This window comes from Amblyomma americanum, chromosome 1 (genome assembly GCF_052857255.1).
Source record: "Amblyomma americanum isolate KBUSLIRL-KWMA chromosome 1, ASM5285725v1, whole genome shotgun sequence".
In the NCBI taxonomy this organism is placed as follows: domain Eukaryota; kingdom Metazoa; phylum Arthropoda; class Arachnida; order Ixodida; family Ixodidae; genus Amblyomma; species Amblyomma americanum.
The window spans coordinates 376,882,902-376,896,983 of record NC_135497.1 but is presented as its reverse complement, the minus strand read 5'-3'; the positions used below and the strand labels follow the sequence as shown (position 1 = coordinate 376,896,983).

General features: G+C 42.3%; 1 long non-coding RNA gene across 1 annotated transcript; it reads right to left on the bottom strand.

Annotated features, from left to right (window-relative positions):
* Window positions 1-5,786: 5,786 nt before the first annotated feature.
* Window positions 5,787-10,003, bottom strand: LOC144101336 (uncharacterized). Its single transcript, XR_013307985.1, has 3 exons — window positions 9,908-10,003; window positions 9,430-9,500; window positions 5,787-5,882 (listed from the first exon to the last, which is right to left on the bottom strand). It is a non-coding gene; the product is annotated as an uncharacterized LOC144101336 (long non-coding RNA).
* Between the last annotated feature and the right edge of the window lie 4,079 nt (window positions 10,004-14,082).

Here is a 14,082-nt window from a genome sequence, read left to right as displayed (position 1 = left end):
ATTTATGTATGTACAGTAACATAGTCAGTCTTTTGGCATCTCACTGGCTGGCCCCAGCCTGATCATGCCAGTCCCTGCGAAGGGGTTTCAGCTTTTAACATGCTAAAGGGAAGAATGGCACAGCATCAAGTAACGAGGAAAGCAGGACAGCACACCCACGCACAAGTGCCAACCCTGGGGGAGATACAAAATCCAAGAGCGCGTGCTTGACATTCAGCGTTGACAGTCAAGGAAACGAGGAAACACGGATTTGAACGCTAAAGATTGAACGAGCCCGATCCTTGGCTGCCAACGCTGAATGTCAAGTACACGCTCTTAGATTCTGCATCCGCTCCAAGGATGGCACTTGTGCGTGGGTGTGCTCTCCTGTTGTCCTCGTTACTTGATGCTGCGCCATTCTTATCTTTAGCATGTCAGACCAACTTGCCCAATCTTATATGCTCAGCTTTAACAATTTATCGCACGCTTCTGCAATAGCATGGTTGGGAAATCATGCTTTCATTAGCCTTAAAATTTTCTCTTGGAAACCAGTTGTCACGCTGTAAAAGCATGGCTTCACCAATACCGAGCCTAGACATGACGACGCAATGCTATCTTTCACTAGCTTAAAATCGTTCGACCAACAGTCAAGTAGGTGCTTAACACTCCTGGGTGAATATCGCTTGCACACATGGCGTGTGCAGAACATCAAGGTAAGGTTCAGAAACCGCAGCTCTTTTTGTTGGGACATTTTCTCCAAGGTAATCTTAAGACAAAGGCCTTGCTCCTTAAACAAGTTCACAATATGTACAGGTCCCACACTATCACAACCTTTGTAAAAGACCAGAAAATCATAGACGTCGCGAAAGATTTCCCCCAGCCCATGCAATTTCTTGGCAATCATTCCTTCCACCCTGCTTAAGAGAATATTGCTTAGCACAGGGGCAACCTTCGAATCGATACATTTAGCAGACTTTTGAACATATGCCGCACTGGCATACTCCACAAACATGCTCTTCACTTCAAATAAAAGGTGGCAAGTGCCAAAAAAGACTTATGTTACACACCCGTTCCTAAACACGAGCTCATCGTTGTGCTCCGATATACACATTCACAAGCTTTTCACAAGATCTTCATACGGGATAGAATAAAATAGTTCTACATCGACACTAATCACAAGACAATCCGCTGGATTGTCATTCTTAAGATACTCAACCACACTGCGAATTGAGTACAAGAAATGGATCTTCAAGATGTGAAGTAGACGGATGCTTTTGCAAATAACCAGAGATAATTTTGCATGAATCCTTTTCTGAAATTTATCTGAAGAGCATGTTATTGAATAGCATTTATTTGAAGAGCATGTTTGTAGAGTAGCGCAGTGCGGTATGTGTTCTAAAGTCTCGAATATGTAGTGGTTCAAAGGTTGACCTTGTGCTAAGCAATATTGTCTTGAGTAGGGTGGATAGAATAATTGTCCAGAATGTGCATGGGCTGGGGGAAAAATCTTTTGCTATGTCGATGATTTTCTGGTCTTTTATAAAGGTTGTGATAGTTCGGGACCTGTACATCTTCTCAAGTTGTTTAAGGAGCAAGGCCTTTATCTCAGGTTTACCTTGGAGCAAATGTCCCAAGAAAAAGAGCTGTGGTTTCTGGACCTTACCTTGATGTTCAGCACACTTCATGTGCGCTGGCGAGTGTTAAGCTGCTACCTGGCTACATGTCGACCATTCCAAGCTAGTGAAAGACAGCATTGCACTTTCTAGCGCGGGCTCAGAATTGATGAAATTATGCTTTCACAGCATGACGACTAGTTTCCAAGAGCAGATTTTAAGGTTAACGAACGGAAGATTTCCAAACCTTGTTACTGCAAGAGCATATGATAAATTGTTAAAGAAGCTGAGACAGTTTTGCGGTGACCGGCACAATCAGGCTGGGGCCAGCCAGCGAGATGCCAACAGGCCAGTTGTGTTACCGTATGTACATAAATTGTCGCACAATTTGAAAAATGTGGCCAGAAGGTATGATGTAAAAGTGGCTTTCTCGGCCCCTAATACGTTGTCTAAAGCATGTAAAATTTTAAGAATAATTCTGTGAATGTGGCTCGTGAAAAGTACACGTGTAGAGTGAAATGTATATGTACCTTGTAAAATGAATGTGGTATCAAATATTATTATCTTGTAGTCTGGTTTACGTAGGTGCAACTGGAAGGTGTAAGAATGTAAGACTACAGGAACACAAGAGGGTAGGGGCTTGGCTAGGTGGTTGGGGTAACTCTGCTGTACACTGCACGGGATGTGAAGTCTGCTACCCTTTCCTTTTAGCAACACGCATTTTGGCAGTAAATTCAGAGAGATTAAATGGGAGATTATCGAGGCTTAGACACATCTTATGACTCCGTGAAGAATGTGTGTTTTGTCTATCGTGTTAACACACAATGAGTTAGACTACCTCGATCAGGGAAATGTTGAGGGCGATTTTTGACTCATGTTGTCCTGTATGCTTATCTGTAACTACATGGTTTATGGTATTGCTTGGCTTTTTATATATTCCCTGTTCACGCCAATAAACTTAAGTCGCGAGTCAACACCTGTCTTGTCTCCTTTCTCATCCTTGTCTTTCGCGCTGGTGGATTCACCGCAATGGCTCACCTCTGCAGAAATCCAAGGCATGACATTTTCCTCTTCACACTCGTGGTTCAGCGCATAATACGGCAAAGGCTTTTCAATTCCAAGGAAAGTTCATGGCTCCATTGAACACTGCCACCTGCTTACAAGACACAGAGCAGCAATCATTGTAGATTCTACCTGTGACACAAAGAGCAAAGTTCTAGTTTGAGAGGACTAAACTAGGAAAGCAGCACAATATATCTATAGCCAAATAACTGAACTGAAAGAAATATAGGGTAGTGTAATAGTGAACACACTGATATATTGCAAGTGAGATATATGCATAATATATTGCAATATCCAACACTGCTACCATTGCCTTAGCCAACTACTTCATAAATAACAATAAATGCAGTATCACAAAAATACTGATAACGTACTATTAGTGTTAATAGTAGCAGTGCAGGTTCCATGAACAAAAAGGGCCCAGTGCTGACTGTCGTTCCCACAGCAGCCTTGTGACCAATGGCCGGTGTAAAGGAAAGAGGAGGAATGACTGAAAAGAGAAAGAGCCAGGGGGAAGCAAAATAGGAATAGAAGGGCTTAGGATATCATAGGCAAATAAGGTTTGTTTAGACAGTGAGCACAAAATAAACATTACCACACAAGTAAAGACATACAAGACCAAACATATATATCATTGTGCAGAGTGGCAAACTTGATGCCATTTAGCCCAAAATATATTTTTTCAATAAAGTGATTATAATTATTAATAGAACAACTGACCGAGTGAAACCATAACAGGGATGAACAAGGAAGTTGTTAATATTCTGGCAGAAATTAAAAGAAAATGGATCTGGCCAGGGCATACAATGCAGAGAATGAATCACCAATGGTATCTTAGGGCAACAGAATGAATTTGATGGATTTTAATGGCACAAGGGCATCTGTGGCCAAAGAGTGCCATAGCACAAGTTAATTTCGTCTACTCAAGGTGAAATCAGAGACCCATTTCCCAAGCATTTCATTCCAGATAAGCTGAGCACCACGCCAGGAAACAGCTTGTGCATTGTATCGCAACCAAATGAATTTCACCCTAAGAAAAATATAGCAGGAGATAGCTGATTATAAGCTCACTAGATAAGATTAGGTGATTTCTGATAGTGTGGCATGTAGCTGGTGCAAGACACAGATAATTAAACTGGAAAAGGCCATTGTCCTGAGCTGAATGTGAACTAAGCAATGAGGATAATGAAATTCACTACACTAGAGCTGTTAAGAGTCAGCTCAAGTTCCATGCTTCAAGATGATGCAAGTTTGCTCAGTGAAAAAAAATCATATGTTCACCCAAGAATTGGTATCTTGGCGGTATCAGGCTGCAGGTGCAGATGAATTAATCCTGCCTCAGAGAAGAGCTGCATAGAGCACAAAACATTTTAGGCCAGTCCTACACTGACAGCTGTTAATAACTATTTTAAAACTGTTTTTCATTGCACAAACAATAATACCGAGTTTGTGTTGGTCATGTGAATATGTTACTGAGGCTCTCCTAAAAATTCTAGCCAGAGCTAAAATACAAGCTGTCTCAACTAAGTTTTTATATCAACAATGAGAACATAAACACATGCAGATTATTCAAGTAGAAGTTTTATTCTTCATGACGTGCCCTACAAATTTTAAATTATACTGAAAAGTAATAGAGTGGAGTGCTTGTGCAAAAATACTAAACCTCAACAACAAAGAGAACACAAGATAAAGGCAACAACATATTGCCCAAAATTTAAATGTTTGACAGAACAAATATGAAAAGAAAACCTCTCCACAACTGGAACAAAACAGCGTGATACCGAGCACACATTTGAAAATTGTTTCATCCAAATCCCCAGTCTGGTGCTCCAGCACTCTTCAGCCAGCATGTCATGAAATGTACCATAGTTCTGGTAGCTGTAAAGAGTATACAGCTGATCCGGCATTTTGATATGTGAACAGTAACCCTTAATGACCACCAGGCTGAATACTTTCAAGAGGCTGTTGTAGTAACAAGACTGCAGTGAAACACTTAGCAAGTTATGCTGGTGTAATAATGCAAACCGTTAATCTGAGAGTTCGCTACCACGCAACTCTGTAGTAACTCCTAAAGTGTTGCAATCGAATGAAAAAAAGGACTGCCTATTATATAAACAAAAGTCAAGAGGCTGCAATGCAAGGCCACGACAGAATTGCTGCAATACAGCAATAGCGATACAATGTACACTTTAAGCAACAAAATGAAACATGATCTTTTATCCTTAATTATCAGAATTTCAATATTTGTTTTCCTTGCTCTCTTGCAAAATTAAGTTTAGATCGTGAAAGCGCTCAAAAAGACAAGGATACAGAAAGAGATTTCCACACAGTGCGCTTACTTCCAGTGTCTTTTTGAGCACATCCACTATCTAAACATGGTAACCCAACTAGTCTAAACGCTGTCGTTATTCCAAAATTAAGCCTTTCACAAAGTGGGAGCCCCTTTCCCCATACAAAGTACACCATAACTAATCCAACACTTTTTTCATGATATGTTTTCTCTGAGAATAAACACTGTTTGAAGATTTTGCAATAGTACTTGTCTTTTCGATTCTACGAATGTATCATGCAAGTGTTCAATGAAATGACCATCTGCCTATCTTGATCATTGCTCAAAATCAGGGTATAATGCACCATGAAGGGCAGGCTCTGCTTGATTTTGATGTTTTCCTAACGAAGCATGTACGTGCAACCCTTCTGCTGGCTTGTATGCAGCAGGTTTGTCTAGCTAGGCGAACTGTGGTTTTGCTATAAAGATGAAATGGTACTTTGGAAGTGAATGGTTTTCTAAAATGCATTTAACATACATACCGGGGCTTTAACAGCACCTGGTGTAAGCAACATCAGTGGGGGGACCGCAGGAGTGGCCTAGTGGTCCGAGCATCTGCCTCGCAAGCAGCAGGTGCGGAGTTCGATCCCCAGTGCCACCGGGTAACCAGCGGTGATACAATGGGTCGTTTCAATGGCCAGTTTAAAACTTGAAATAACCATGCTGCAATATATACAAAAAATGATTTGTGTGCTCTCTCTTACATGACGTAGTTAATCATATCATAGTGTTGGTAGTACACAAAATGCATGTGTGGAACATATACATGCACTGTTTTTGTTCACATCTTACCTGCTATGTGCTGTTATGGCATTTTATGTGCTGGGAAAGCAACAGGTAGTGAGCAATGTTGTGTTGCAGCCTTTCTTCTGGTGGAATTTGAATCATGTGAGGTGCAGCTGAAAGAAATTGTTTCATACATAAGTATATTTCATGTAACACAACAAAAAGTGCACAGCCCCATCATTAGTTGTGGTTTAACTAACAGCGAGCTTTTTACTACTCTATTTAACATATGATGCAAGTCAGTGATGCTGGAGGCACAAAACTAAATACTGTGAGGTAACAAGAGCTAATATGGACAATCATGCCTTTAAGAGATATTGTCAATATATATTTTCCTTAATGAACTAAAGTTATCCTTAGAAGCATTCAGAGGAAGATAATTTTGCTAAATGCCTTTTGCCAGAATAGGCCTTTTATGAACCAGTTGCAAATGAAAAGAATAACTTTAAGACCATGCTATGCATGCTCTAACGCCAAAGTAGTTGCATACAAGCAGTATACTATGCCCCTAGTTTTATGGTGGGCCTGTACTGCACAATTTTCATGCAAGGTAGTGGAAAGTATGTGCCATGAAACAGACCTCTGCTTGCTGAAACTGGCAAATAAGTACTGGGTTTTTAAGGCAGAAAAGAAGTTGCATAGTTCCTTCTGCAGGTTTTGAACTTCAGGTTAGTTATTTGAAAAATATCAATCCCTGAACTGCAATGATTGAAGTTTTTAGCAAATAACATTTCCATTGTAACAGTGGAAACGCTCTTTTATTTGAGGAACGACTTTTCAAAAGCCTGCGTTTCATGGTGGCTTTCAAGTAGCCCTGATAAAGAGAAACCAGTCACGACACACAACCAAGCCCCCGTAGCACATTTTCAACTATACCCTCATGATATAGCTTTAAAGTAAGTGTTAAGCAATACAAATACAAATCCCTTGATTTCCTTCATGATTTATCACTGGTGTATACATACAAAGATAACCGTACAAGATGTGGAGTGCATGGTACAGAGAGAGTAGGCAGATGGTTTCTTGACACTCAAACAGTGAACAAGGGAAGGAAAAATCTCAGGGTGCTTGCCGTTTCGACAAGACAACTTGTTTTCGTCTGGGGTCAACATATACAGAGGAAATTTAGAATCAAGTACAGGGTTGTCCACTCTTAGTGCGAACACGCGAGCACATGGCTGTGCTCTTTGGGCCACTGTGTCTGACATTGCCACACATCGGAGTGTAACATGACACGAAGCACCACATCCAGGTGCATCTCCTCTTGCGCCATTTTGCAGCGATGAGTGGCTGCGCCGCACACAGTGGACCTCTAAAGAGTGCGGCCATGCGCTCACATGTTTGCACTAAATGTGGCCAGCTCTGTACATTCCGGAATTGGCATAATTATTTGAAAAGGCCTTGCACATGGTCAGAGGTTTCCCAACCCATAATTTCCCCCTCCTTTCCTGCTTTTTTTAATTTATCGTTATACTTTAACCTTACGCCCTGCACCTCCTGACATCACTTCTCGGAACCTTGGCTGCCATACTCCTCCCCCTTCCTCTTCTTTTTGCCTTTTCTCCGAACCTGTTCTCATTTTCTCTTTTCCTTCAAATTATTTTGCCCCCCCCTGGTATTTTATTCTGCCATGCTGCTTAATTCCTTTATCCTAGTTTTTCAGGAAAAGGCAGCCAGCCATACCAAGCCACCTGTTGCGGCTGGACATAAAGCCATTCAAGCCCACTATCCACACTCCATACCCCGAGATTCGTTTCTACTGAATTGGGCTTTTTTGTTTTCACAGTTTTGCAGGTCAACCGGTTAATCTTCTTTAGCAGCTATCATGCCTGGTCAAGGTTCACGCTCCCCATCGTAACGCCCTTCCCATATCGCACCCTCGTCCCACACAACAGGCCTTTCGCCTCGAAGTGAAAACCTTATTTAAACCCCACCAATGATGAACACTTTGCCAGACAAAGACAAGTCCTCTTGTCGAAACGTCGGCAAGCACCCTGAGGCTTTTCCCTTCCTTATTCTGTTTGTGAGATACCAGGAACAGGTGTTCAAGCAGCCATACCACACTAATACCCCTGTCACACGGGCACCGCAAAGGCCTTTGAGAATCATATCCAAAGGCGTAAGGAGTGCAGCTACCCGGTACAAATGTTGCGCCTTTGTCGCTTAGGGCCTTGGAGGCGAAGGCGCTCAACCGAGACCTTCGGAGCCCGAAGACGCGGCATTCGAGAAGCTGTGATCGCAGTACCATCCAAAGTCAAAAAGTAAAAGCAATAAAAAAAATAGATAAGCTAATAATGTTTGAAAACATTTTTTTTCAAATACGAAAGGTGTGTCTGGCTTTGGTTTTTGTACGGGTGTTTATGTTTTATGTTCAAATTTCAAGACAGTGATAGTGTTGCGGCAACACCGAGCGCCCATGGTGGCCAGGGCAATACACGTACAAAACCTGCTCCTGCTGATGAGAGTAGCTGTTGCAGTACTTTTAAGGAAGCAATCAGAATAAAAAATTGTCAAAGCTCAACGAATGAACAGAATACATCACTTTAATTTTAGAACACTCACTTCAGCCACCTCGAGTATAGCAGCGGGTGCAAAGCCTGAACGACTTTCACCTTTGGGCTGCACCGTGTAGCTGCATCGCTGCTCCTTTAAGCTTTCGCTCCTTTGGTGAAAAATGGTGCCTTTGCTGGAAAGGCCTTCGAGGAATGCCATGTGACAGGGGTATAAACCACATTTTTTACTGACACGAAAGACTCAGTGCCTTTAGTTCTGACAACATTCTGAATCATGCTTTGGTGGCTTAGCATATCAGAATACTGGACATGACAAAATCAGCTAATTAGTGAGGGCTATTATTTGCTATAGGTAAAATTATAACATTCTCCTAAAATAATGAAAAGAAACCACCAGCACTGACATCAATGTACAATTTGGCTGTAACATACTGACATGAAAATATAGATACACGCAAATTCCCTTTTCGCACTTCAAAACTGCATGCATTATTTCTAGAAAGTGCGAGAACAGAAGCTCATACATAGTGCCAAAGAAAAGAGTGCATAATAGTACCACTTATGAGGTGTTTATCGGCAACTGCAATGAGCAAGGCTATGTTAATGGCAATCCAGTTATTATGTGTCTTACGAGCGCATGCACTTGGGAGGTGATAGCAGCTGTGGACGCAGCTGTCCATCGCAGTTTTGAGTCTGTCGAGATAACACATGGGGTAAGGTATTCCCTGTTTTGCTGCCGAAGGCAAAACCGTCAGCGAGTGGAGTTGCCTTGCTATTCACTGTCAATATCTACTGCTCAAAGTAAAGGAAACTAGGGCATAAAACATACAGCATTTCATATTATGCTTTGGCCAAATGCAGTGAGAATGAAACAGACTAGAGACTTGTCTTATGACGTTTGCACTCTTTACTTTGCACCAGAGGAAAATAAATTTATGTACAATTGACCTACTGCTTGCCACAGTCCTAGAAGAAATGAATCCAGGTCTCAGAAATTCTACCGAGCGAATACTGATGCTGCATGTGCATTTCTCTGAACTGTTCTGAAATATGCAGAAGTTACCAATTTTTTACTACCTGATTACATACTGTAATCTTTGCAAGGAATATGAGGTTAACGGACTAGGAAAAATGTCAGGAATGGTACCTTTGGTACTGGGCACTTGGACAAACAAATGACCCACTGGGCGTCCCCAGGAGCTCTGCTACCAGGCACCCCTAGCAACAGTAGTCAATTTTCCAGATCCAAAGGAGCCATGCGAATGATTGCCGAAAAGTCAAGTTTAAGGACAGCAGATGCATGAACACAAAACAGTTTTCCAACTTTGTTTCAGTGTGATAAATGGTTTCAAATCTCTAGACTATATCTGGTAGTACACAAATTATCAGAACACCATCTCACGCTCAGAATCATCTCAAAACACATTCGACACGCAGTACCAACATGGACAGTTCGTGCTTAATTGAATCCAAAAGTTTACGCTGATCGACCAATATTACTCTAAATAGACACAGAAAGCGCATGCACGTTGTACTGATGTTATCGTGAACATAACGTGCGACGAGACGCAGGGTTACAATACAAACAAAAAACCGCTTTCAAAATTTGAGAACAAAAGGCTCACCTTCTCACAAGTTCGCCAAACCGGAGACGTTGCCGAGTGGCTGCCGCCAAAGTCACTCGCAATGCACAGAAACAATAAAAATGCAGTGCCGCTGACTTTCCCTGAGCAATTCCAGTCGATTGAACTTCCAACTGTTCGCACCGACTACCTCTGCAAGCATGTCTAAAGGTTAGCGGCGCAGCCACGCCATTTGCAATTTACGGAGATACACGAGAAATTCATAGCGCCATTCGCGTATTCGCGCTCAAGCTCACGTCGCTGATGTCGCAAAGGCGCACAACGGCAAAAACATATAAGATGTATTTAATTTTTGGTAGCTTTTTTAGCTGACAACCTGAATCGTTTGATATATTGTTTTTTCTTTTCGTTGCATGAACGTTATTACCACCAGCGGCAGCGAAGCTTGGCCATGGCTAGCCATGGCGAAGTCGAAGCGCTAGCCGAGCCCGCAGTCGGAAACATGTGCGCAGTTAGCGCAGTGTGGAGTTGAATGAACAGGCGCTATGGAATGGGTTTTTGTTCTTCCGTGTTCGCTGCGTGCGTCCTGCGCGTTGTGTGTGTGTGTATGTGTGTGGCTGGAACGCTGCATTGGAGTGTACATACAACAGCTCGCTGTCCCGTGCGGCATCGGTGCGTAGTAAAACGATCATGCAGAATGTGCGTTACAATGCCAGTGGCCCTGTACGAAAGAGAAGACTTGAAGCCGACGGAAAAGCTGCTCTCCCTCGTGGGACTGCAAGAATCTGGCGAGTAACAGTCGACGCGCGTTTCGGTAGATGATTCCGTTTACCACGCCAAAACATTCAGCACTGGTCAACAGCAATGATGAACTGCTGCTGCATCATCACCTGTGTGATGTTTGTGACAAGCTTGTTGGATGTGAACGTGGCCATGAATGTTATTCGCCGAGCAGTGGCCCTCAGGGCGTGGCACCAGGTGATATCTGAAGACGATTACTCTTTGCCCGCGCCCTGGCGCCTCGCATTCAACCGAATGCTTTGGCGTTAATTATTTATATCTGAATTTCACACGTAGTTGGACTCGCAAATATTACAGCGTACAAACGTACCGTCGGAAGAGCACCCTTTTTCATTTTTTTTAGGGAGGGGGTGGGGGAATTACCGTCTGCTCAAATTTAATGTCACTAATATTTTGAGCTTATTTTCTAAACAGGTGCCGTGGTGGCACTGTAAGCAATGCATTTACTGGGCAGAAGTTTATTTTATGTTGTGTTGGCACAAGGTTAATGATTGTCATCGTACTGTGGTGCCATGTTCAAACAAAACACATAATTGTACACTCTCTTTGAAGAATGTCTAATGAGGTAATAAATTACTGAGCAGCGAGTATGCACTGTGGTAAATGCGACGAACGTTACTGAATTACTTCACACTTGTCATGTTCTGTTGTCGTTAGTGATTACGTATGCCTTGGTGTCTGCTGCTTTCCAGTGTAGGAGTCGAGAGGCATGTCGAGCTCCACTTAGCAGCTTTTTTTCCTTCCACTCCCTACTGGCCAACGTGGTAAAATAAACTCAACATAATGCGTGATTGCTCAGACCTAGATTAGACTACCATTTCACTTATTTACTCTCAGGGCCAATTGGCATCGAAGAGAGGAGAGCGACTAACATAAATACATGTGTAGGCAGATTAATTAAAATGATTATACACAGCAGACTTGAAGGCATTGGATGCAGTGGTGGACATGACGAAGGCAGAGAAGATGTGACAGCTGGAAACGTAGAAAAGTGGAGATCTGCGTGAGTTTGTACGCGACTTAAGGTGAACGCTAGCAAAAAATTAAGAAGGCGCAGAAGACTGAGGCCAGAGTTAAAACTGCAGTTTAACAGAGGAAAGCACCTCCCAGCAAGCCAAAATGTGCACATGCAAGCAGTTATGTGAACACAGAACATAGAAAATGAAACTCCTTTTTGGACAGAAGGAAAGCTAAGGCACATTGCTTATTGTGATGTTGCTTAAAAAGTTGGTGTCTAGTTGTTGCCTTTCATATCTGGTCCTTCCACACCCAGCAACTGAAATGCCATCAAAAAGGAGCATCTCCAATCACTCTAATTACATGGGAGGTACACATCGCCAGATGTCAGAGGCTTGGCGTCTCATCTTGCAGACTAGCTAGTTTGGCAGATTTAAACTTTACCGCATGTAAGAGGCATGCGGTAGCCTTGAAGGGGAGTATTTCATAAGTGTTACAGCATATTGTACAGTCTGGCATGCTTCATTATTTACATCACAGTAATATGCTAGCACAGGCTGGAAAATTTGTAAGTGAACATAAAAAAAAACAATGGTCATGCCATATCTTAGCCACATTCTTAGTATTGTATAAAAAGTGCAAAAAAGGAATTTCTCATTTTTTGTCAGCTTTTTCTTTCTGTGCATTAATTTTTTGCAAGTTAGCAAGGTTCTACAGTCTTGTGTGCCTATCGGCTGGCCCCTTGTTTGTCAAAGGTACCGAGTACACAATGGGTCGTGTCAATGCAAGCTAAGTAAACGATGGATAGAAAATTCATGCTTTCAGAGTATTTCCAGAAAAAACTGCTATTATTTCCTACTCAGAATGAGGGAACAGCATCGATGGTGCACATCCTCCTTGTCACTGCAGCAATTATGCCTGCTCGCTGCTTTTTGGTGGCGTTTCATTTATCAGCAGGAAGAGCAGGCATGAATGGGCGGCAATAGGTACCTACTAAATTAAACATTGCATTGAGCAATATGTTGTTGGGTCGGTGCTTTTGTTATCCATGAAGGAGTTGGTGTTTTTGATTAATGGTTGTGTAGCAAAGATGTAACTGCTACATTGCACTGCATTCACAGATTTGTTTGCCCATGCTTTTGGTTTACTCAGTTGTTTATTTCCTTACCAAATGGCAGATAGAAATTCGGCTTTCAACTTGTGCACTTTCATCATGTTTGCAATGTACACTCAGCTGGTGTTCAGTTTCACTTTGGAGAAGTTGTCCAACCATTGTCTGTGTCTAAATGTTTTCTAACAGTTGACCTCATTACGCAGCATTTCTCACAGAAAGCAAATGTTGCAGTAACATTTTTATTAAATGTTACTCTATTATGTGGCTAGCAATGTAGCGAAAAATATTTTCATCAAGTCAGCTTTTAACATTATAGAATATTAAGGCCTTTGTTATTTAACGTTGCTCACAATTTGTACCAATCACTCAACCTTGAAGCAACGTAATGCGTTATCACCCTTCCTCGGCTCTTCATTGTGTTAATCACATTAGACATACTCACGGTCGTTCGCCATGCTAGTTTGCGGACATTGTTGGCTAAGAGTAAACCAGACAAATAAGAAATCGGGCGTCATGTGATGACTATAGTCCGCGGGCCAGCAGTTCATCGTGTAAAAGTGGCGTCACATCATAAGCATCTTCTGTTTTTGCTGCTTTTATGCAAGTTATTAGTCCGGTTGGTGCAACACATAGTCGATGGGGTCAACCGTCCTGTCGTGTTAAGTTTTGATCCCTTAAATTTAATGTTTAGTATTTTTCCCTGCAATGACTACAGAGGAACACGGACGTTTCCTTCAATACTGGACTGAATATACGGTCATTCCCTACGTTTCATTGAAAGCAGAAGTGGTTCTGTATTTAAAACGTACATAGTCTACGTTATAGGTACGGAATTTTTTTACAGTGTACGATCTCCTCATCCTCGAAGCCGCCTTCTTGAATCGCGTCGGCAACTTGCCGTTTTGTCATGAATTTACCGCAATCAATCCCCAATTCACCACATATCAAGACCATCTCTGTCTTCCGCAGCATTCTCCAGTCCATGACTGCCCTTTTTTGTGATCGCTATTCTCTCAAGAGAGTTGGTGCAAAGCAAGGTTCAAATTAAAACAGGCTTCTGCAACCAAATTTTGCCTACCAAGAAGAACTGCGCTTAACGTTAAGCGTGGCAGGACTCCAAGGAAAGAACGCGATGCACTCACCAAACCGGAGCTAGGACATCACGCAGGCCATCCCGCCGCAGCCAACCAGTTGTCATGGATCGGGTAGCATGCCATCGATCAGCAGGTGTTGTCGGGCAGAACAGGAACGAAGCGGTCCGGAGACGGATTTAAGGTGACCAAAAGGGAGAACTTTATGTACACTATTTACATTGTCATGGTAGCGTAAAAACTTGGTCGGAGAC